This window comes from Amphiura filiformis, chromosome 13, assembly GCF_039555335.1.
Source record: "Amphiura filiformis chromosome 13, Afil_fr2py, whole genome shotgun sequence".
NCBI classification, from domain to species: domain Eukaryota; kingdom Metazoa; phylum Echinodermata; class Ophiuroidea; order Amphilepidida; family Amphiuridae; genus Amphiura; species Amphiura filiformis.
The window spans coordinates 54,410,729-54,436,899 of NC_092640.1; the positions used below are offsets into that span (position 1 = coordinate 54,410,729).

General features: G+C 36.6%; 1 long non-coding RNA gene across 1 annotated transcript in view; it reads right to left on the bottom strand.

The window, feature by feature from the left end:
• The window catches only part of LOC140167333 (uncharacterized), a 525,284-nt gene that overhangs the window by 350,703 nt on the left and 148,410 nt on the right, over window positions 1-26,171 (bottom strand). The window lies entirely within an intron of this gene.

Below are 26,171 nucleotides of genomic sequence, written 5' to 3' on the forward strand. Positions count from 1 at the left end.
AAGAAAATAGCAAGGAAAAGGAGAAAGGAGAGAAGGCTACTCCCAAACACAATTGTACAATTTTACTCTTAGGCCTTACTTTGTAAGAAAGGAAAATGGAATTCAATCTCAAGCCCCATGCAAAGGCTTAATCATGCTTTTTGCTATCGGAAGGCAGAGAAGGAATGAAAAAGGAGAGAAAATTAACAAAGATTTCAAGATCACCCGACCTCATGCCACGGGGAGTCACTTGCCTTGCTGGCGATTTTAATAGTGGCCATATATGACTTTTAGGTGGTAGCGCAATGGCATCACTTGGAATGCATGCATGCTCAGTGGTTTTCCTTGTAAGATTTATATTTGTCAGGGTTATGAAACTATTTTTTGCTGAGATGATGTGTAAGATATCCTCATTTCCCATACAAGTCAAGGATGAAAACTAAGACATATGCTTTCACCTGCTGAACATTGAGTGAACATTTGCCAACATTTCTAAGTCATTAATTAGGGATGATTATTCATTTCTAAATGTAGTACAAAAATGTATTAATGTTTCAACCCTTGCAAGTTATGCATGCTTCATTATTCGCTGAAAAAGTGTGACGTAACTTCCTCCTCGGCTCACGCTCACTTCCTTGACAATGGTTCATGCACTTTCCATAACAACGCATCACTCATACAGTTTACACGAATGCTCAAAGATGGCATGTTAAGAACCAAAATTTATCATATTTTTATTATACTGATGAATGTGAATTACAGGCCTGTGTGAGAGTCTATATATTTATGATGTCCCATGCACACAAATTTGAAGGATACAATGCATATCTCAAAATCAATATTAACGACATCCGACTCATCCCCCTTGATCATGTCACATATGTTTCAACCATTGCTAGTTTAGTAAGTTATGCATGCTTCATTATGAGATTATACTAATGAATGTGAATTACAGGCCTGTGTGAGAGTCTATATATTTATGTTGTCCCAGGTACAAGAATTTGAAGGATACAATGTACATGTATAGTGTAGACAAGGAAACCGCATGATGAATCATCTTGATAATGCTCACATAACCAATTCGACAGTTTCGGAGGGGGTTCTCCCTGGTTGAAGGTGTACGGGGATGTGCCATGACTTTTCAGTGATTTTGGTAGGCCTGCTAAGACTACGCGATTTTGAAGGCCAAAAAACGCACCCGATTTTCCAAAAAACGCAAAAATCTGTGATTTCCCGCCAAAAACGTAAAATCTAAAAAATAAAAATAAAATTTCTTTCTTTTTTTTGCGATTTTTAATTTGGAGAGTCCCTGGGCCTAACATCAAGTGCTACCATCATTAAAAAAAATTTAAAAAAAAAATGAAAAAAAAAAAATTAAAAAAAATAAAAAATAAAAAATAAAAAATAAAAAATTGCATTTAAAAAAAATTTTTTTTGCGGATTTAGAGAGTCCCTTGACCTAGAGTGAGGTACTGCAATAATTTGTGGTTGATTAAAAAAAAATTGAAAAAGATACAAAATTACAAGTTTGTTCAATGGGACCGATTTGTAACTTGTGTTCACTGCATAGTCTATTGAAGATATAAAAATGCATTGGTTTTGTACACAAGTCTATATCTTAGATAGATTTTGAAGTGAACACAAGTTACAAATTGGTCCCATTTGGATACAAACTTGTAAATTTTTTGTATCTTTTTTCCAATTTAAAAAAAAAAATTTTTTTTTTTTTTTTTTTTTAATGATGGTAGCACTTGATGTTAGGTCCAGGGACTCTCCAAAACCGCAAAAAAAAAATTAAAAATCGCAAAAAACCAAAAAAAGCAATTGGAGCCAAAATATTTAAATTGCTGCGCAAATAACGCAATTGCGTATTCTTAGCAGCCCTAGATTTTGGTATATCAATGGGGTGGGTTTTCAGTGAATACCTATGCACCCAATTGGGTGTATTTTGGCAAAAGTTCTCAAGGGGCGAAACACTAAATAAGCGTCCCATAGGATAACGGTGATTTTGGCCTACTTGAGCGCCATTCCTGGCGCCCCTGCAATACTTGGCAAAATAAATTTGGTATCAAATTAAAGCTCTGTTTCTGTAGATTCCAAAACTTTTGTCGGCATATATTGATGACCGTTGACTTTTTTCGCTATGTCGCGGTGCAAAAAATATGGCCTAAAATATACTAAATTCACCACTCACATTTCAAAATCGGAAGTTGTCTTCATCCGCCACAGAGAATTGCTTTTGAGATAAAATGTCCGGTTTTTCTGCATGTTATCATTGAAGACACTTGTCGAATTCATATGAGCTGATATTGAGTGATTTAAAGTGAACATGTCGGTAGATATGGTCGCTACAATCTCATACTCACTATGGACTATATTAGGCAATTTCGTTCTTACATAAAATGCGTAGTCATTTAGTGTTGCGCCCCCTTAACATCACCCAATTTGGGCTTGGCTAATTCCAATCAGGCTGGAATTAGCGAAGCGGAAAATTGAAAACAAGGATGATTGTGTAATCGGGAGCCAAAATGTCATCAACGGCTAGAAACCTGGGCCAATTATTATAGAAAACTCTATTGGACAGCTTTTCTGTATTGGAGACCATGGACATACCCAAGCCAGAGGCACACAGTGTTTGATGACTGCCAAACATTGTGGAATAATTCTGGTATACCCTCCGCACAAGTATAACCCTAACCCTAAAAATAGGGTATGCAGGGTGTAAACATTAATTGTATTGAAAATACATGGTGCACAGGGTAAACCAGAATGTACCAATGATTGCCCCCCAGGCCTGCCAAAATCATTGCCCCCCCCCTTGCACATTCAAAATTTTGGGATACCAATTTGCAAACCTTAAATGGTCTACTAGATACATGTTGTGAGCGCAGCGAGCATTAAAATTTGCATAATACTAGTAAGCATTTCCATACTGTTTTCCTAAGCCTTTTAGAGCGTTTTATTTCGTATACGTTGTCATCCACCCATAGATCCCTGTTTTTTATTTGTTTTTATTTTTATGTGAGTCTTAAATCGCTTGCCCCCCCACCCACCAGGGCTCATAATTGTTGCACAGCCCTTAACATGGTAAAACTAAATTTCAAAGTATTTCCCTCAGTCCCCTGGGGGGGGGGGTGTACTCCATGTACTCTGCACTATGTGCAAGTGTCTGTAGACCCACTTTTTCAAGATCTTTTTCCGTTCCCGAGATCGACCCCCATTTGAAGTTCCCAGGGCCTTATGGCTAAATTTCTCAAAATACGCTAAAAAGGTGAAAAGCACTATTTCTACAAATATTATATTTCTATTATTTCTGAGGGAAATTTTGCCAAAAAGGGCACTGAACAAATAAGCTCCATTTTAGTTCAGGCGGGAGCTCAGGAAACCCCATGTTTGTCCTCAAACTGCGGTCTGTATCTCTCATGTTTGAAATGTGTTACATATTATGTAGTTACATGTAGCACCTATATCTACCAAAAGATTAGTTGAGTAGTCCCCCAGTTTGTTTGTCCTAGGCTTAAGGTAAGCACCGGAGAAAAACTGCTATTAAAAAAAAAAAAAAAAACTGTAACTTCTGAGGTTTTTATTCAAAGCTGGATGAAGTTGTACATTTTAAATACTGTTGCTTCTATTGAACAGCCTGTTATTGTTTTGGTTTTTTTTAAATAGCAGTTTTTCTCTGGTTCCAAAAAGGTTTGTCTCAAAGCTCACGAAATTTAAAACAAATGCTAAATGCAATTTTTTTTTATTTTTTTTATTTCAACTTTTTTTCATGGTATTTTGAGAAAAAGTCTGATTTTCGCCGTTTTTTTCGCGCAAGCTTTTAGACGAACCTTTTTTTTTTTTGCCTAACTTTAAAAAAACTAAAAATTAAAAAAACAAAACCATTTTTTTATATAAAAAAACGCACCCAAAAAATGCAATTGCGGCCGAATTTTGAATACGAGGAATGTCCTTCTGATATCAAATAATTTTGATTTTTTTTTTTTTAAATTTGCGATAAATACAAATTTTATGACAAATAAATTTGATATTTTTCAGATTTTTGATAATTTTAAAACAGTCCTCAAAGTTAACTTTCTAAATCTAATGATAAAAGTGTATGTAGCTGAGATGAAAAGCTGACGATCAATTGAAAATTTTGACCTTTCATATTGAAGATATGGATTTTTTTCCAAACACAAGGTCTTTTGGGGAAAAAAATCCATTTTTCACACATGAATGTTAAGAATTCAATTTTGTATTCTCAATTTTTAGCTAATTTTAGGTAATTTAGCTAATGAGTTAATGACATACATATTTATGACCAGTTTCTTTTTAGGGCATGCAGGGGGGGATCAAAATTTTTTAGAGAGCGGTTGCCGAATAGGGTGCAACTCTACTCTTTTGGTCAGACTCCCCTACCCCACCCCTAAACCCTAACCCTTAATTCTGTAAACGAGGACTGGACTCAAGTCAAACAAGTTGCACCCTATTCGGTAATTGTACCAAATTTTAGATTTAAAAAAAAAAGGGGGGGATAAAAAAATCGATAGTTTTCGATACAATTACCGAATAGGTTGCAACTTGTTCGACTTGAGTCCAGTCCTCGTTTACGTAGTTTAGGGTTGGGGTTTTAGGGTTGGGTAGGACAGTCTTGTAAAGACTTGTAGAGTTGCACCCTATCCGGTAATCGCTCCAAAAATCCACCCTTTTTAAAATAAAAAAAAAAAATTTGATTTCCAAGGTTCCAACTTTTCAACCACCCCCACCAAAGTATTTATTAACACTCCTAAATATAGACTTTGCCCCCCCACCCCCTTTATTTACAATTGCACCACCTGTACCCCTATGATTATGTTGCATAGTACCAGTGGCGTAGATTTCTTTTTGACATTGTGGTTGGAAAAAATTTCTTGAAGTAAAGTGAATCCAGCACCTTTAGGCCAGAGAATAAGTTTATGGTACAAATGCGCATGAAAAATTTTGCCATTTTCAAGCTAAATTGATGAAATATTGTGCAAAAAGTGGAATAAATTTGCACGTAGCGTGAAAAAGGGCTTTGGGAGCTAAAATGGCGAAATTATGAGGTAAATTTAGTCAGAGCCCACATATAGGCGTCAACGTTGGGGGGATGATAGTCCGAGGTGCTCTGACGATAACACTCCGATCGCCAGGCAATCTACGTTTAGGCCAGTGGGACAACGAAACCGCTACGTGAACGAGCTAGGGGGATGATTATTGGGACACCCCCCTGGCAAAATATTGGGGCCATTCCGAATTCCCCCAGGATCTACTAGTACAAGGAACTTATACGATGTCCTCATTCACAAACTGATACTAGCGGTCCGAATTTTGAGCCATACAAGTTTTACGTGGTGAACTAAGGATCTACACACCTATGATTGTACCAGAAAATATCATATGTATAATTCGATCTTCTCTGATTGTAGCTACTACTTTACGGAAATGCATGAATACTATAAAAATGTACTATCATCATCATCATGTCTTAATACCGTGGTACATACTATCATGGCAGTCTACTACAGTACTACGCGTTGAACACTTAAAATAATTATACGGCATGACATTCATGCATTGACATGCATGATATATCATTATATGTTTCATTCAACATTATTTATTATTATCCCCGTACTTACAATTTTACAAATCATCGATAACCAGTGAGAGTTACCAGCTCAATTTTGCATCCGTTGCTCTTGATGTGTGTAGGAAAACGTGTGCCGTTCACTGAATCAAAAAGAGTCTGATTTAGCCGACTATCATCATAAAATAATGCAGCATCTTCATCTGTCACATCTTTTACTAAAATTAGTAATTCCCACTGTACATCATCATCTACTCGATAAACGTTGACCTCTACGAAGTTCCACAGTTTACGTGAAAGTAATAGGATTTTGTTTATTGTTTAGACAGTAGCTGCTGAGATGATGTTGAAACAGCTGTCACGACACATGCGCAACCAACCGGTGCGGCGTACGCCGTCCTCAGCAGGTGGTTCTCCGAGTTTATATGGAGATAGGGGTAGGGGGAGGGGATTCCTTTCAGGTATCCTTTCGTGGTGGTGTTGGTGGTGGTGGGGTAGGGGGGTAGGGGTTATGAATTAAAGTCCGATTTATACGTTTGTAAAAATTTTAAAAAATCACAATCAGCTCCAGTTTATCAAAAAGCTCAAAAATGTGCCCCATGGCCCCGTCCCGATTGAAATTGTAGTTTGATTTTTAAACATTATTGTTTCCTTTTGATTGAAATGCGTGAAGAAATTTCCCTTGCTGAAATTTGCCACTTTTGATACACCACTGTTGATACGTATGAAAAATGTATGAAATAAAAAGTATTTGAATTGGAACCCTCATTTCATACACTTTTATGTATCAAAATTGTATCAAATTAACATTGCATACACATTTTATACATATCAAAAGTGTATCAAATGCCAAGATAATGTATCAAAAAAGTATCAAATGAAATGTATCCTTTCATTTCATACATATTTGATACATAATTATATCAAAAGTGTATCATATATGTAACTGTATCAAATCAGGGCTCCAATTTAAACTAGGCCTATATAGTGTTGAAATTTTTATGCTTTCATTTCATACACATTTCATACATAATTTATATCAAAAGTGTATCGAATATGTTACTGTATCAAATCAGCGTTCCAATTTAAATTGTATCAAATTAGCATTGAAATTTTTATCCTTTCATTTCATACATATTTCATGCATAATTATATCAAAAGTGTATGAAATATGTAACTGTATCAAATCAGGGTTCCAATTTAAACTGTATCAAATTAGCGTTGAAATTTTTATCCTTTCATTTCATACACATTTCATACATAATTATATCAAAAGTGTATAAAATATGTAACTGTATCAAATCAGCGTTCCAAGTTAAACTGTATCAAATTAGCGTTCAAATTTTATCCTTTCATTTCATACACATTTCATGCATAATTATATCAAAAGTGTATGAAATATGTAACTGTATCAAATCAGGGTTCCAATTTAAACTGTATCAAATTAGCGTTGACATTTTCATCCTTTCATTTCATACACATTTCATACATAATTTATATCAAAAGTGTATCGAATATGTTACTGTATCAAATCAGCGTTCCAATTTAAACTGTATCAAATTAGCATTGAAATTTTGATCCTTTCATTTCATACACATTTCATACATAATTATATCAAAAGTGTATCAAATATGTCACTGTGTGAAATCAGCGTTCCAATTTAAACTGTATCAAATTAGCATTGAAATTCTTATCCTTTCATTTTATACACATTTTATACTTAATTAGGCCTCATGATATCAAAAGTGTATCAAATATGTCACTGTATCAAATCAGCGTTCCAATTATAATGATGGCCAGCGGGACCGCCCTATTTTTGATACATGCCATTTGATACACTTTTGATATAGTTTTTTGATACACTTTTGATACAGTTTTTTATACACTTTTGATAGTTTTTTTGATACACTTTTGATAGTTTTTGATACACTTTTGATACAGTTTTTATACACTTTTGATACAGTTTTTATACACTTTTGATACAGTTTTTATACACTTTTGATACAGTTTTTCAAATTTCAAAATTGGTCCAATCAAGCTCAAATTCAAAAAGAATTATCCTTACATGATCTAAACATATTTGCGAACATTAATGACCCCAAAGCTCAAAGTGAAGGGGTCAAAGGTCAAATTTTGAAATCTAATCAAGCTCAAATTCAACACTGCCCTCTACTGCCAATGCGGAGCAGCTCAATGCACTTTCCCCTATCAACGTTCAAAATTACAACGCAATAGAATAAATGTGTGAGGAAGTATTGCAAAAAAGAAGCAAACCCCAACCAAAATGGAACATACATAAATTCAGAGGGCCTGCTTGGAAAGCAGTGCTTGTCACTGAAGGTGTTACCCTCAATAAAGAGACAAAAGCTACCAATAACAAAAAGATTCAGCAAGGTTTTTTTACTATACAGGCATGTGCTCTATTCATGCTTAATACATACCCGGTATACATAGAGGCCCTATATATAATATATAGTAGGCCTAAGCTTACCTTATCAGAACAAAGTCAATAAAATATCCTCTTTAATCACAGTCCCTGATTACAACTACATTGTAACCTAATGTGCAGTCTACAAGCATGTTTGTATCTTCATCATGATAAATAAAACACCATAATTTGCTCTAAAATACAGTACATTTCCAAATGCAAATCCTGGTGTTAACTGCATGCATGCCACATGGGCAAATTTGAAAATGATCAGTCATTATCCAGACATACATGTGATCAGTTATTGATACAGTTTTGATACACTACAAAAGGTCAGTTTATGAAAGCCCAATTTGATACACTTTTGATATACCTCTAGCCACCCAAAATAAACTAAGTCCAATTGAATACGCTTTTGATACACTAGGCAGCCAGAATTTGACTAAGTCCAATTTGATACACTTTTGATATACCTCTAGCCACCAAAAATTAACCAAGTTCAATTTGATACACTTTACATACACTAAAAAACAGGCAAAGTCCAATTTAATACACTTTTGATACAATGTATGGAGCCAGAATTTGACTAAGTCCAATTTGATACACTTTTGATACACCACAAGCATGGCCAAAATTAACTAAGTTCAAATTCGATACACTTTTGATACATTTTTGATACAGTTAGGTGGTATTTGATACAGTTTTGATACCCTATATTTTCAGTTGATACATTTTCAATACACCCTTTGTATATCAAAACTGTATCAAATTGCCGTTTGATACAGTTTTAATACACTTTGATACACTTTTGATACACTTCTTGCTGTATAGAATTTCTGCTAGGGTTACTGGCTCCAATCCAGTTCTGCACACTATTCAGTGGATCACAGTCTTTAGCAAAAAACCGTACACTTTAGGCCTTAAAGCCATATAGACCCCCTAATGTATACTACGATCCGCTTACTATATTAGTTGGTTAATTTTTTTTAAACTTGATTTTTTGTCATATTTGTAATGTTCACACATGTCCCAACTTTCACCTAAATTAATCAATTATAACTTTATGTCCTGCATGTTAAACGGCCAAAATAACCAGCCAGCAGGGTTTCGCTTTCACTTTACCTTGTTATTTCAGCTCAAAATGGACAGAAACCCTGCACAGCAAACATGATTCGACCTTTGCAGTACTTAAACCTGGTTAACAGGAAACTACAAATCAATTGATAAAGTCCTGTCTATAACCTCCACATTGAATGCTGGACTGCACTTATGCCCAAATATGGCACTTGCCAATCAATAATCACCCACTTGAAATCCCTGACTCGCTGCACTGACCAAAGTTATGAACAGTATCTGTTTTTGCTGTTATCTGTCATTTACATATCAGGGAGGTACGAACATTTGCAGATGCCCCACTCATACTATTACTCAGTTTTTAGTCTACTATGTAGCTTTATGCATAGGCCTACATTATTCTTGATTATCAGCAAGTACGAAAAATATCCGTCAAGTGGTTTAGCTTTAATAATGCCCTTTTGAAGAGAGCGGCCTACAAGTGAGTGATAGTCACTAAAAGTTGCATTCGATTTACACAGGGAATTTTGCAGGCCATGCCGTGCCCTACTTACTAAAACACCAAAGTGCAAAATTTCCAATTAGCTAAATTAGCTAAAAATTTAGCACATTCAGAGAGTACAACAAATATTGGCCGGTTATTTTTCACACAGTGACGTTAACTAGGAAATGCCCTGCCTCTAACATACACTGTTTGTAGAGGTCACACCTCAATGGTTAGAGCACCGTGTATTGTGTATAGGAAAATGAACAGTAACTGCAATATGCCTATAAGTAGTAGCCTATTATTTCAGCATTTTGAGTACAGAATAACAAATTTAAAATTTGAAAGAAATCGTACATTAAGGGATCTAAAATGAGCGTTTATTGCGTTTCGACAGTATTTTTTTGTGGGACATGAGAGCACCTCAGACCTATCGAATTGCATTCTGAATACGAAGCATGTCTTTCTGATATCAAATAATTTCCATTTTTTGAAAATTACAATATAATACAAATTTTATGACAAATTATAAAAATTTGATATCTTTCAAATTTTGATATATAACAGTCCTCGAAGTAAATTATATAAATCTAATGATATATTCTTAAAGTGTATGTAGCAGGAAGGAAAAGCCGACGGTCAATTGAAAATTTTGACCTTTCATATTGAAGATATGGATTTTTCCCCAAAAGACCTAATTTTTTTGGGTGTTTTGGGAAAAAAAATCCATATCTTCAATACGAAAGGTCCAAATTTTCAATTGATCGTCGGCTTTTCACCCCACCTACATACACTTTAAGTATAAATCATCAGATTTATAAAGTTTACTTCAAGTACTGTTAAATATCAAAAATATCGATTTTTAATGATTTGCCATAAAATGTGTATTAAATTGCGATTTTCAAAAATCAAAATTATTTGATATCAGAATGACATTCTTCGTACTCAGAATGCAATTCGATATGTCTGATGTGCTCTAATGTCCCAAAATAAATACTGTCCAAACGTTCATACCCCAGCCCTTAAGGCTTTAAAACACCCAAATGCTAGATAGCGCCTAAAACAGAGCTAACGGAATAACGGTTGGTCTGAACCCTGGAATTATGGACACGGTCGGAGCTCATAACTGCTAAATTATTAGTCTAAAGAATATAAAAGAATACATTTTTAGAATGGAAATGACTTGATAAATTCATCTGTGAGGTCCAATTTGGGCCAAAATGCTCATTTTTGGAGAAAGTCCCAAAAAACGTTGTTTTTGGCCCAAATTTTTTCGTGCAACGTAACAAAAAAATAGTTTGGCAAAAATTTTTTTTTAAATTATTTTTAAAAACTAGATAAAAAATATCTAGGACCCGTATTTTTATTTTTTTGAATTTCGACCAACTTTGAGAAATTTGCACCAAAAATGGTCAAAAAATTCAAAATTTTCAAAAAAATCATAAAAAAGCCTGATTTTCGCCCAAATTTCAAATATTTTTGGTGAAGTTGGTCAAAATTCAAAAAAATAAAAATACGGGTCCCAGATATTTTTATCTAGTTTTTAAAAATAATAAAAAAAATTTTTGGCCAAAAAACGGTTTTTTTAATTTTCTCAAAAATGAGCATTTTGGCCCAAATTGGACCTCACAGATGAATTTATCAAGTCATTTCCATTCTAAAAATGTATACTTTTATATTCTTTAGACTAATAATTTAGCAGTTATGGGGTCCGAAAGTTTCCATAATTCCAGGGTTCAGACCAATTAAATTAGCAACTTTATCAGTGGCTCACGAACGGTGGCCCCGGCTTTTGGTGGCTACAGGAAAGACCATTGGGCCAGGAGTCATTGCCCCCCCGGCATATTTAAAATCTTTTGGAGCCTCTGTTCACGATGATGCCGATGGTATTAAAACAACCGTTCATTTAGTGAGTTATCTTCAGAAGATAGCACAGAACAAAGCCGTTGAATGTGATGACCTTATTGCATCAAGTGTTAGGGAAAGCGACGATGTGAGGTAAAGCTCAAGAATAAGGGCTTCTTATTGGATGTAGGCCTAGTACCGTAGCCCAAATTCCAGCAAGGATAACAATGAAGATCTCTTTGATATGATCAACAAAGTTGGAGAAAGGAAAGATACTCACTTACTGAGTCATGATAGGAGATCTGAATTACCCTGAGCCTGGATGGACTGGAATTCTTATTTTCTTATTGCACTAAAGAACCATATTGACAAATCAAATATTGCACATGTTAGAGCTTCTTGACTCTTGGTGGCAACGAATAAAGGAAGATGGCCATTATAGAGAGGAACATAAGTTGGTGAAGGCATTTCTGCACGCTGTATCTCCTGCAATCATCATAATGAAATTGAACTTGCCTTCAATTTTTGACTTGAATTTGTTGTTTGCTTTATATTTTGTTGTCTGTCCCCGAAGAAGAGCAGTTTATCTGCTTGAAACGCCGGTTGTTTTTTGTCTGTTCCATACTTTGTCTTCACTAAAATTCATCACGAATTTGTATTACTAGCGGTCACCCGTCTTTCGCGGTCAGAGTCTTTCGCGGTTGGTGGTAAATTTTGTGTACATGTAAATATTTTATTTAATGAGATTAATTGTACGAGAGGAGATTATCATTTAGAAATATAATATTTAGTATCTTTTCCATATAAATCAATGGCTTGAAATTGCTATTTAGAATTACACGTAGATCATGATTGAAGCATGGAAATAGTAGATCTTATCTACTATTTCCATGATTGAAGCAAGTCTTCTTGCCACCATATCATATCCACCGTGAGAAGTCTTGCCCCTGTGGGATGCTGGCCGCCCTGATATTTAAGATATTTATGCATTTACAGTACTTTTTATCCCATTTTGGACAAATTAGTTGTACCTTTTAGCCCATTTGTTACCATTTTCGTCCAAGATTGCCCCCCCCCACCTTGAAATGTACCTTGCTGCCCCCTGCAAAAGTCCTGGCTACATCACTGAGCAGATGAACACAATTTTATTCACTTCGCTCTTGGCCCCTGTGGTATGCTGACTGACCTGATATTTAAGATTTGTATGTATTTGTTGTACCTTTTATTTGTTGCGCATTTTGGATAAATTTGTTGTACTTTTTACTTTTTAGCCCATTTGTGACAATTCCCCCCTGAAATTTGACTTGCCCCCCCCCCCCTCTCCCTCTCTAAAGAAAGTCCTGGCTACACCACTGTGCAGATGAAACAATTTTATTCACATTTCCTTACACAAAGTTATGATCATACAATGCTGATAACATAGCATTACCGCAAAGCAGAGTAGGCCTATTCATGGTAAATAAAATTTAGTGGTTTGATATTAAGGCAAATAGGCAATTGGATCATATTATAATTAGCACTACAATACCCTGCTCACTTTGCTCAATGATTTGCTACACCAACAGCCCCTATGGACGAATCCAACGAGCCAAGTCATGGTCAGGATTTGGTCGGCCATCTTTGGTTTCCTGCTAGCACCAACCTGGGGTTTTGAGCGCCCGTTTGTGCAAATAAAAGCCGCCTAACACCTGGAGAAGATGCAAAGACGAGGAGGGTTAATAGAATAATATATACAATAGAGGTAATCCTGTCGCATCTATTCATACATTGTCCTTTTGTTCATCCATTTGTACATCTATGAATAGATGCGACGGGATTACCTGCGGAATTATCTCTATTGTATTATTCTATTAACCCTCCTCGACCTTCTCTAGGTGTAAAGCGGCTTTTATTTGCACAACTGTTGGCACTGTATTGTGTTGTTAACTTCTTTTGTCTACCTGTGTTTTCGCGGAAGGTGTAAAACGGGTGATGGAATGCAGTTTAAAATTTCCGCCAAGGCCGAATCATTTCACATTTTGGATGCATTGTAGCCGACGGGGACCCAACTAAAGGCTGCTAGTCAGGTGTAGGAATGCGTGTATTTGGATTCGTCTATAGGTATGAGCAGAGAAGATGATAAAAGAGGAGGTCGCTCGCTGCCCACATCAAATAAATAATGTGTGCATCCGCCTATTGATGGAAATAATGATCTAATCCGATTGATCAACTAATACGATAAGTGGCTTTGCGAGTCACGACTGTCTAGCTCTAAACAGCGCATGCCCGGATATCAATTTGTTACGTCAGTTGACCGCGAAATATAATTCCTGTATTGTTTGGCATGACCGACCAACGCTCTGCAGGGTCTTTTGTTCTATTGTTTCCGATTAGAGCGCTGACATATTGGAAAATGTTGCCAATCAATATTCATGAGAGTGTATATTCAACGTCCAGTTTTCGAAATTGGGTGACTTGTGTTTGGCAGGTGTGAAATACATCTGACTGGGTGTTTTAATTACATAACGCATAAAGGTTTTGGCATCATTGAATGGCTGCCTAGTGCTGTTATATGCGTAATTTCTATAATAATAATTATTTTCTTTATTCATCACTTTCTTTTCCTTTCTCTGCACTTATTCTTTCTTATTCCTACACTTTAGCAGTGGCGCGCGAAAAATGTTACCACAGGCCTATTGAAACTAAACTGTTGAAATATGGGACAAAATTGGAATAAATTCGCGCGTATTTTGTGGCTAACATGACCAAATATGAGGTTGATTTTGACAGAAACCCACACACAGGCGTCAACATGGGGTTGGGGTGGGGGTGATTGTATGGACAACTTCCCCCTGGCAAAATATTCGAGGGATATCCCCCCGATCTATACGCCATCGCTCTCCGTCTCCCGCTCTCTCTCCTTCTCCCCATCTTCCTTGCTTTTTCTTTCTGTCTTCCTCCCCTCCCTACAATCACGATCACACATCCGCTTCTCCACTTTTCCCCTCGACTCCTCCTTCACTACCTCAATTGCCTCTACTGGCCTTTAAAATGGATATTCGTGATATTAAGAAACCCATTTGACTTCATTGAACAGGCCTATAACCATGATAACAACATAATATAGGCCTACTGCGAAGGAATTAATTATAGATAGACCTATAGACGAATCCAAATTCACGCATTCCTATACCTTAAGGGAGGTCTAATGAGCGTGAACCTGGTTTGGATGCAGAGGGAGTGTGCCTGTAACAGACACAGCCACCAGAAAAGGACCAGCTCAGATCGCGCGCCAAATAAGTTTGCAGTCCAGAAATTTCATTTTTTTTTTTCTCAGCCTTGCAAAAAATAGGCAGAGGTGGGAATCGAACCCGGGACCTCCGTGTTGTAAAACCTACTGCGTTACCACTGAGCCAACTGACAATTAGCTATGAGAAGTTTGATAGTAATCCTTGATATTGCTGAATAGAATAAATCAATACTGATAGGTCTATTTATATGTACGATGCTATTCAAATTGGCCTATAAACCAGGGGGATGACACTCTTATTCACATTTTCATTTTACAACGCAAACCTATATTGAATCCCGGTGGTTTGCGAATAATGAAATGTCCGCATCCCAGATCAATTAAACCCTGGTATGAATTATTTATTAGCTTTCGCCACGATCCGTTTTGCAATAACATAAAAGAACTTCAAATAACAGCCCGTTGAGTTCAATGAACTACGCCCTGAAACCGATAGTGCCCCGTAAAGAAGCTCTAGCTCCCATTGACCTCTATACAGGTCAGTGAGCTCTCCATACACAAATGAACAAGTACAATAGGACAAGGCCAGCACCTATGACCTGCTTAGTGACATGTTATTTTGAAGTCTTCTAAAGCTTAATATCTTGAAGATTTAGTATTCGTTTGTACATATGGACTGCGCATTTATGATGCAAAATATTAGTTCTTATATAAAATTACAAAATATTGGTATTATGACACACGGTAAAGGTGATATAAAACGACTAATAAAATCATGCCATCATGGCGTCATGTCAAAGGTTCATTATATCCCGTATGTTTGACTAAATTAATTAATATTTTCAGAACAATTTCTACACCCATTTAATATGTACTCAGGTGGAACCCGACTTTTTTAATTTTCATTTCTTTTTATGTAACAAATTCAGGTTTTTCCATTGCGCGCGCTGCCCGGCAATACAAATTTAATGCTAACATTGAATAAACGCGGAATTAAGAATATGCGTTTCTAGTATATACAGCGTCTGACTCTACCTGAGGACCTAGCCTGAGTCCCACGGGCTCCAAGAATGGCTCTCCATACACAAATGAACAAATACAATGAAGGGTCGCCATTGCTCTCCATACACAAATGAACAAATACAATGGAGAGTCCGACTGCCATGCAAATGAGCCAAGCAGGCGCGTAGCAAGGCGTACAAAGGTGGGGCGCCCAATATGACACAGTAAAAATGTTTAGAAAATGGTTTAGAAAATGGTCGCGAAGCGGCCATGGCCCCCCTGAGAAGTTAGAAACTTTTGCAAAATGAAGACCCAATTGAAGCGATTTGTTGGACCATTTTAGCACTATTAGTGTGTAAAACTTAAGTTTGAAAAAGCCAAAAATTTGTGAAATGAGCGTTCCATGAAGCCTTTCGCGCGAATTTTGTGGACAAGTTTTCCCCATGTCTTGTAAGTTGTGTTGAAACATAAATTGGCAAATGTCGAAAGGAGAAGCGAAAATTGGCACTTGTTTGTTCATTACGCAGGGGGTGTCTGAAGTAAGAAACTTTTGCAAAATGAAGACCTAATTCATGAATTGAAGCGATTTGGTGGACCATTTTTACCCGGCATTTTTAGCACTATTAGTGAGAAAAGTTTAGTTTGAAAAAGCCGATAATTTGTGAAATGACGGTCCTTGAAGCCTTTCGTGGACAAGTAGTTTTCCCCATTATTGTAGGCCTATGTGGCAAATGTTGACAGCAGAAGCAAAAATGGGCACTTGTTTACCCACTATGCAGGGTATGTTTGAGGGCATTGGAGGGGAATGTTCCCCCCTCAGAACTTGGGAAATTTTGCAAAATAAAGGTCCAATTGAAGCCATTTTGGTGCATTATTTTTAAGTTGAGACTCGCAATTAAAGCATGTATGGATCGATGTTGAAGTCAGCATGATAATACCGACTTTGTTGACAAAATGTGACGCATGTATAAATTATCGTAGTTTCATTATTCAATTCATTTACGAATTTCAGTTTCATTATTCCGTTTGGTGCACATTATACATTAGATCACATAACTTATACGATGCATATACAATTAACCGCGGGTGCCGTACATTAATTAAAGCGTTTCCATCAAAAAATGAAAAAGGAGTATATTATTCGCGTTTTAGCAAAAAAAGTGCCAGAAAGTTGCGAAATTGCTATAACTTATAGGGGTGTTTTTTATCCTGAAAAGTTCGCGAAATGAGATTAAAAAGGGGGTGTTTTCAAAGTTCACGGACGAGCATGAGTGACCCGCGGGCCGCGGTATACACGGAGTGCTGGAACCGGGACCCGCCTTCAAGCAATGCCTAAAACAATTGCAGGCCTATATATCATAAGACCTACTTCCGATCGACCCGACTGCGCGGTTTTTGCAATAGGCATGTGCCTACTATCATGACTATATAGGCGCAATTTAACTTTTTTCTCTCCTCCTTTTCTCCCTTTGCTCTTCTCTTTTCTCCTTTTTTCCCCTTTCTTTTTCTCTTCTCTTTTTCTCCCTTTCTTTTTCTCTTCTCTTCTTTTCTTTGCAAAAAAGTGGGGCGCGCTTGCGACGCGCCTGGAGCCAAGTGTCCTCTCAAGGTATGCTCTGTGTATAAACTAGGAATATAATGTGAAATGACTATCAATCGATCAATTAATCAAGTTGTCAAGTTATCAACAATCAATAATACACCGACGTAGGCCTATCATGGAATATTACTATTAAACTAGGCCTACTAACTAATATACCAAATAAATAAAATAAATAAATAAGTCAGTAAATAAATAAATAGGCATAGGCCTAAATAAATAAATAAATACATAATGCAGAATGCAGTTAGTATTTTAGTTCCAAACATTCTATTCACACATTCTATTATAATTTTCTGCTATACACGCAAAGGACCTGTGCCTTTAATATGTCCGCGCCTAATCAATAATGAGTCTTTCACCATGCTCACACACCATGTTAAACTATTGTATCCCTGTATAGTATTATCTAGCAGCTATGGCATGTTGTTACGGTAATCGATCAATAACTCTATTGAATTGATTTAAATGAGGTGCCTTACCGTCGTTTTATCTTTTCAGTTTCTGTTTCCGTATCCGTAATAGTTTTTGTAAGTCATTGTTATTCTGAAGTGGTAGTCTCCCAGGTATGACCAATCTTTTATTCTAGCCTTTTGTTAGTTACTGAAAATTTGAAGCTCGTGAATTTCAGTTTTCGTTTTGGTAAGTTATATTGATTTTTACATAAAACCTTGAGATGTGCGGTTGGGTGCCAATCTAGACAAAAGAAGAGCCTAAATTTTACGGTCCTAAATTCGCGGTAAATTGTACGGCTTCAATTGACTTGTGTTTGGTGTATATGGTCGAATCCAACCAAAAGTGTACACGGCATGTTCAGGGCCATAACTTAAAAGTGTTAATCAATTGGCATTCGTTTTTGTATTGTGTTTATTCGCCTTGATCATACGCTTCGCGCCATATATAATAATACCCCCTTCTGTGAAAAACGTAGACACAGAGACCCCAAAACATGCTATTTTTACCCATTTTTTCAAAATATTTCTTAAAGTATTTTTAAAAACATCTAAATCAGTTATGAAAAGAAGTCATTGGATTGAATCTAAATTGATTTCCTGAAAGGTGTGTATTCAAAGATTGCCTGTTCAATTTTTCACATATTTGTACATAATTATGAATTTTTGTGATAATTTTTTGAGTGGTATTTTGTACATTACCTACGAATACAATTTTTCATAGCAGTAGATATATCTTTAAAAATGGAAATCACTAATAAATGCGCAATTTATACAAGCTTTGATATGTCCAATACTGAAATGCATTGCATTCGGACATCTTTATTATTTTGTTTAGCTGCCAGAAATTCTAAATGGCACAAAGGTAGGTTTGGTAAAAAATATGCATTACCTCCGAATACATGTTAAAAGCTGTGTCATTTCCACAAACTGAGAGAATAGTAAACAATAGTTAAGCAATAGGTGCAGGGTAATACACTCTTTATTTCTACCAAGTTTCAATAGCCTGCGTTTAAATATTTCTGAGATGTCAACAATAAAAGCAAGTATTCGTAGGTAAATTTCGGTAACCGAATGTTACCTACGAATACAATTTGACATCATGACAGTATTGTGAAACACCGCCATTCATGCCAATGCCCATATTGGTACATAACGAAAGCCTGTATGTTTGCTATCAAATCATATGTCAATGAAAGTTGCGAATTCACATACATGCCCACCATACAAAACTGAATACGGCTTAATTGTTGAAAAATATGTACTGAAATAGACGACGGTCTGCTCATTTGAAAGAAAAATCAGATTCGAAGACGATTAGAAGGGGATAAATACTTGGATTTGTCAACTGTCATGTGTGCTTCATTTTAAATGTTTACCGACCTTCTGGTTTCTGAGTAATTTGTGTCCAAATTGATTTATTCGAAGGTAACTTTTGACGTTTTCGCTAAGGTTACCTACGAATACCATGGAAAAAACGACTGTTCTCATTGTCTCATGATCTAGACAACACAGTGATGGACCCTGGTATAAAGCTAATTGTAGTTGCCCTCAAACGAAAGGCCACAAGACGTAACTGACTCCAAGATGGACTTCACAAGTCTGCAATAATGGTTTTAAGCAATTTGTGTGCAATTAGCAAATTAAAGTCACTTTAGTGCCTTTGTTTCTTACTTCAATCCTCTTTCAACCGCTATGAACCGACATTATTAATACATGATAGGGTCTAAAGTATCAATAAACGCACATAAAAAATAATACATTCAAAGTGCTTTATAAAATGAAGTTTTGATTGCGATATCAACCAAAAGTCCAATTCTTACCTACAAATACCGAAATGTTACTTACGAATACAACATAATACATGACATGTGTAATGAAGTGTCCCTACCAATGGAAATTAATTGTCAAAAACTTTAAGCGGTACCCCAGGACACTATTATTACCCATATACGGATTCATTCAACAATTATTTATTATGTAAAATGGCTGATTAACTACTTGTGTATCACAATGAAGTGGTCAAAATCTTGCTAAAAGCATCAAAATTTTTTTTGATCTAAGGTAATAGCATTTATTCATTTGGACGTACCATCTGAAAGACATCTAAAAACTACCATTTTATTAATTCATTACCATAATAGCAAAATTTAAACCTCTAAACTCAATATAGATATTGTTAAATCGCTCATGTTACCTACGAATACCCGGGTTTCTTCACCTTTTCATTGTATAAAGCGTTAGGTGTATGCGTACAATTCCTAATATTCATGAAAACATATATCTTACTCGTTCTTATACAATGTGTAAATTGATTCATACTCATTTGATAAATAAAATACAGAAACTTACCTAAACTTCATTTTCAAAAATAAACTAGCATAAATTGACTAAGATCATAATGATCGCGTTATAAAAATAAAAACAAATATTTTCTGGTTGAGCTAGCATTTACCTGACACCCTGTGGTCTACATTACACAAAAAAAAGCGTTAATGGGAATATTCCATTTGTTTTAGGTTGATTAGTATTGCGATAGTGAAAGCATCCTAGTGGTATTCGTAGGTAACATTGGGTTTGACATCACATTTACTATCACACGTCCTGGATTTATTTTTCAAGATTAGTAATGGCACTTTTGGCTCCTATAAGGCCAATATGTCATCAATCAATGGGCAAAAGGAAAAAATTGTGGAGACATTTTTATTTCGGACTTTTATTTTTGGCCCGTGGACACTTTTGGTTGGATTCGACCATATGCACTTACGCCTAGACGTAAGTGGCTCTTAAAAAAAGTCTTGCATTAAAATATATACTAACCATGTTGCCAAGTTATAAGCAAAAGTCTTTCATATTGGCGATGAAACGAGCGTCTAAAATCTCCCAATGAGGCGCGTACAAGTGGTGATTTGGTAATCATGTTTTATATTGAAATGCAATACAAAAGAATTTGCATTGGAGCAAAGATAATGTATTCTATTCATGGCAAGCTAATCTGATAATTGCTTGGGCCTATATTCAAGACTCGGGTTTATTTTAAATGTTTATTTTTGCAGAGCTTATTTTCAGTCATGGATCATACTGATAAATTTCGCGGAGGGAGGGAGGGAGGGAGATACTTAAGTTGAGACTGAACAAGCGAGAGTGGGAGGGGGGGTGAGGAAGAAAGAGAGGAGAGGGAGAGACGGAAAGACTAGAAAGAGAAGAACTCGAGAGGAGAGAGTAGGGACCGGGGGACGGGGAGGGAGTGGGGAGACTGATCATAGGGGGGGCAGGGGGAAGCAAAATAGGGAGATAGACATGGATACGAGTGAAGGGCGACACTGTGGCCCTGCACAAGTGCTTTGGGGTTCGACAGGCTCATAAGCGGACCTTTTGTGATTTTAGGGCTTATTTGCAACGTTTTTACAGAAAAAGTGGACTTTGTCATTCGGATTGGCATGCATTTTGTCAAATCAATGTAGATCAATTTACCAAGAGGGCGCTAGGCCATTAAAAACACTGGTGTTATCATAATTTTTTCTCTCCCAGTTTTATTGACATAAGCAATCACCTCTATTGAAATAAGCTGATTGGTACTTCAGAGTTAACAATGAAATCAGATTACAGTAACTTACTGAATCCCTTGCGTTTTCGTATCTGAACAAAAGACTTACGGAAACTGAAAAGATAAAAAGACCCTATAAATAAAGATGGGTCGTAAATAATTGTACTTCGACGGTATAGTGTGATTTTGTGTGCTGGCGAACACTCAGTCACACCCTTGGGTTTAATCAGGACAATAGGTACCTCTCAGTCAAGTGGGCGCTTTCACATGACATTCTTTTGATCACTTATTGACAGTAGCCTGCCTGGTAAAGCGTTAATACGCTGTCCGGTTAGTTACCGATTTAATGGCGGAACTCTTTTGTTTTGAACAAAAGGTACCTCTCGATGAATAGCTTGGCGGATTTTCAAATGCGTTATGTAATCCATTGCGCCTCCACGAATATGATACCTCCGTGTGACCGACTGCTACAAGGTTGACCCGAGATCCCTGTGAAAAAGACACCCATTTTGGATCCAAATAGCATTTTTGGACACGTTTGGACACAAAACGGGAGTATATGGAGAATCTTACACGAGTTTGAATTACTGATTACACTAGTTTTAAGTTTCCGTAAACTGCCGCAAATATTCAAATGCTTACCATTTAAATTTCTTTTCCTTTGACCTTATATTAATTTTACTGGAAAATTAATTATGCTTGACTTTCCATAACTTAACAAAACTTTTGATTTTTTTAAATGGGAGTTGCGATGTATATAATGCTTTTTCACTCGTTAAAAAATCATGGTCACCCTGGTTAGTATTATTTTTTTAAAGAAAAAAAGCATGATTTGACTGCGAAATTGGGAATTTAACGATGTACTTCCGTGTGTGGAATATTTTCTCCACTGAGAGAACTACCGAATCAGTCGAGCGTGTGTCGGATGAACAGATTACCACAAAGGAAGTTTCAAGTGGTATTTTAAGTACCCAAAACAAAGAAAAGTGAATGGAGGTTAACTGTGGGTAATCGGAATATATGTTCGAGCGATCTCCTCTTTTCTCATCTTCTCTGGTATGAGATGTTCATGTTGGCAATCTTGACCTCCAAAAAGGACATTATGAGATGTTGACAATCTTGACTTCCAAAAAGGACATTTCACCCTTTTGAGTAAATGTTGACATTACTGATGTGTGACTAATTAAGTGTTACACGTTATACAGTCCCTGTATACTGTGTGTGATTGCTTAAGGGTACTTGCCCATGAGTTTCATTCAGGGGCGTGTTTGCAAAACGGCACAGCGCATTAGTAAAAAGAATAAAAAATACTAAAATTTTCACCGGGGTTCGAACCACTGCCAATTTCACTGAATGCTAAAGATGCCTATACTGTGCCACGGTGACTGTGGTTAACATTCGCGATTTTCAAAGATATACATATCAACACGTTTCTAGTGTATTGAAAATCATTTTGATTTTGATTTTGGTAGGAATACGGTCATAGAAAGACATATGACTCTACTTGTCTGTTTGTTTTTCATTAAATACAAATTAATTTTGATGAATTGAACTGGTACAACTCTTAGCACTCGTGATAAACGACGATTAATTTAGTAATAATAAAATGAAAACGCTGGGTCATTCACGACGTCGTTTGTAATTTATGTCAAAACCTGGGGAGGACCACACACATCCGTGCTGCATGTATACGTGCGCAATCGATACTCAATGATCCAGACAATAGCGTTTGAATATACCGCCCTGCTTGACACATCTTGTCACTTGCGGGAAGATATACTATAGGCCTACCCTAATAGCTTACAATAGATACCCCACCGTAAATAGCTCTGTTCTTTATCTCGCTGTGCTAGTTTATACGCGTAGTGCCCGCACTTTTGAACCATATTTTGTTCAAAAATGATAGGAAGGGACTGTTTTCAGCTAAAATGTTGGTTATCAGCAGATGCTTAATGATACCGGGAAGTGTTGCAGAAAGGTAAGCGTACTCTTTATTTATTCAAAATATGTATATCAATGAATTTAAATTTGAAATCCAAAAAGGAAATGTCAGGTCAAAATTCTCACCTTAGAATTATTGTGAAATAAAATCAAACCAAATTTAGGCTCCGCAAACAACGTCCAATTATTCCCATTGGTGTTTGCTATACGTGCATATAATAAATTATGATTTGGGGCTAATTTGAGAAGAGTTAATGCCTCGAGTTTCAAAATACACCGAGTGATGTTTTTTGATCAAAAACATCGACAATTCAAGACTCTGTAAAAACAAATCAAGAATTTTCTGGGATAATTGCAACTAAGTGCAATGAAAGTTATGATCTAAGCTACCAGATGCATCGTTAATTTCCTGACTATGATATTTAGTTGTGGGAAAAGATTACTTTAATGTTTTGGCGGGATTATTTCCCGCCAAAAATTTCAACCAAAAAGAGCATGTAGCCTTAAGGTATAATAGATAATTCAATGACCGTATCCACAGGCATATTATCTTCACACCGATGACAGGGCTGAATGTCTGTCAACATTGGTGTATTGTGTTGGCGTGAAAAGTTTTAGCTCGCAGGGAGCTTTCAGTGCTTTTTAAACTAATTAACATTATTTGACACCAATTTTTAACGTAAACAAAAACGAATTGGACGTTTTAATTGGGGTGCGGACAACCTTACTCTACGCAACGCAAAAATCCGTTTTCCAAAATAATGTAAACTGTAGAAGTTTTTAGCCTTACCAATTCGCCAAACTCAGTAATTTATTATAGATGTAGAAGAGTATCCCAGCCTTCAGATGTAACCATTCAAAAGTAGCCTATTTAATATGTTCTTCTCCCAGGGGGGGCACTCCTATCTGAAATGGCAGGGATGTGCCTCGGCCATGTTAAAAGTAGGGGCATTCAGGTCAAATGTACAATTACAAAAATATGGGGTCATTCGGTACACAACCTGAATAAAATGGGGTCATTCGGTATGAAACTTTAAAAAAGGATGGTCATTGGGGTAACAAAAAGTAAAATGGGAGTCATTGAGTACAGGGTTGCCAAAAGAGTATCATTAAGTACACATAAATAAGTGCCAAACTGCGTAAAAACAACTTGGCCACCTTGGAAATGTGAAAATCTCATTATTTCTGGAGGAGAACACAAATACCACCTAAATTTGGGAATTAAAAGGGGGGTCATTGGGTATAGCAGGAAATAGAAAAAGGGGGTCATTGAGTACATGAATATTTTAAAGGGGGTCATTGGGTAATAGGTAGGACCATAACACAAAAAAGGGGGTCATTGGGTACAAGCCGGTTTGAAAAAGGGGGTCATTCCCGAGGCACATGATGCGTATCCACTATGGAAGTGCCCCCCCGGGGTTCTTCTGTTTTTGTCACAGTTGCCACAGTTTTGCCTGTTTTGTATGTCATCGTGATCATCGCAAGCACATCGTGATTTTCCTCCACGCTGCATCTACAACAGTTGGCCAACTACAACGAGTTCATCTGCTGTTATCTTCAAGCAACTCCAGTGATAAAGGAGCTTTGTGAACTTTGAGAACTGTCCACCATTAACAAACCTGCCGTCAACCGTCATTTATTATTGATGTATCACCTTATCTTGTATTATGCAATATTTATTGTTTTATTAATTGTTTTCTTACCTAGATGACAACATTGTATTGAAACGTATTCGTTGAGAATAATAGAAGTGTAACGCGAATAATTCATCAGTAATCAGATCTGCAGTATATGAGCAATGTTCTACTTTCTCAATACTGCGGAGTACTTCTCAATACTCTGTTTCCCGCTCTGTTTGGGTAGTGAGGGGTGTAACCTAAAGCACTGACCACCCCATCCATCACCGAGAGGTATCGTTTGCCATCTGGATACCCAAACTGTTCTGAATCTCAGGATGCTATCAGTTCAGGTCTTGTATAGTGCATACCCCACCGCACCGCTTAATTAGGTGTGTATCTTTAAAGCCATATTATAACATTTGCTGAGGAGGACGCCCTCACTGAATTTTTTAAATTCATTTTTTACACGATTAAATTGTACTTTATTAAACCAATATAGCCTGCAAAAATCAAGACTCTAGGTGCTGTAGTTTTGTCAAAATCAGAGATTTTGAATGAAAGGCTGATTCAGCCCTTTATTATTACGATGGAATTGTTAGTCAAACGCATACACGATGTTCATAACACACAGTATGTACGGCGTGCGCGACGGTGATGTACACAACAAAGGGTCGTACCACAACATGACCGAAGGAGTGGTACGTATTGGCGACATGTGCGCTGGTAGTAAATTCCAATTTTCTTTGCTTTGCCGTAGTTGTTCGGCTCAAAAATAAAAGGGGATATATCTGACAGTAAAAGCTAACATTTTATGGCAAAAAAATGCTAATCTATTTCGTTTGAAAATGTTATAATATTGCTTTAAGTAAGTTAAAGTAGCCTCGAATGGACGGATCAAAACGGAATCGACCCATACCCGCCCAACGACTATGCGAAACGGACCTGACTTTACTAGAGGTGAACTTAAGAGGACTATGTTCAAGCATCGGTGAGCTGTCCAATATGTGCCATGAACTTAAGCCATCCATTATTGTCATCGTGGAAACCTTCTTGGATGCTACTGTGCTAATGATGGCGCTGACTGCATAACTATACCAGGATACTCCCTCAGCTGTCGTTGAGACTTCCAACAGAGGGCGGATCGCCATCTATTGCCATACTGCAGATACTGTCCGTTTTCCTATACACAATACACAGTGCTCTTTCCATTGACGCGTTACCTCTACAAATAGTGTATGTTAGAAGTATATGATATTTCCTAGTTACCGTCACCGTGTGAAAAATAACCGGCCAATATTTAAAGTATTCTCTGAAATTCTAGAAAATATAGTTTTATAACATGTCCTAAATTTTTAGCTAATTTAGGTGTTTGGAAGTATTC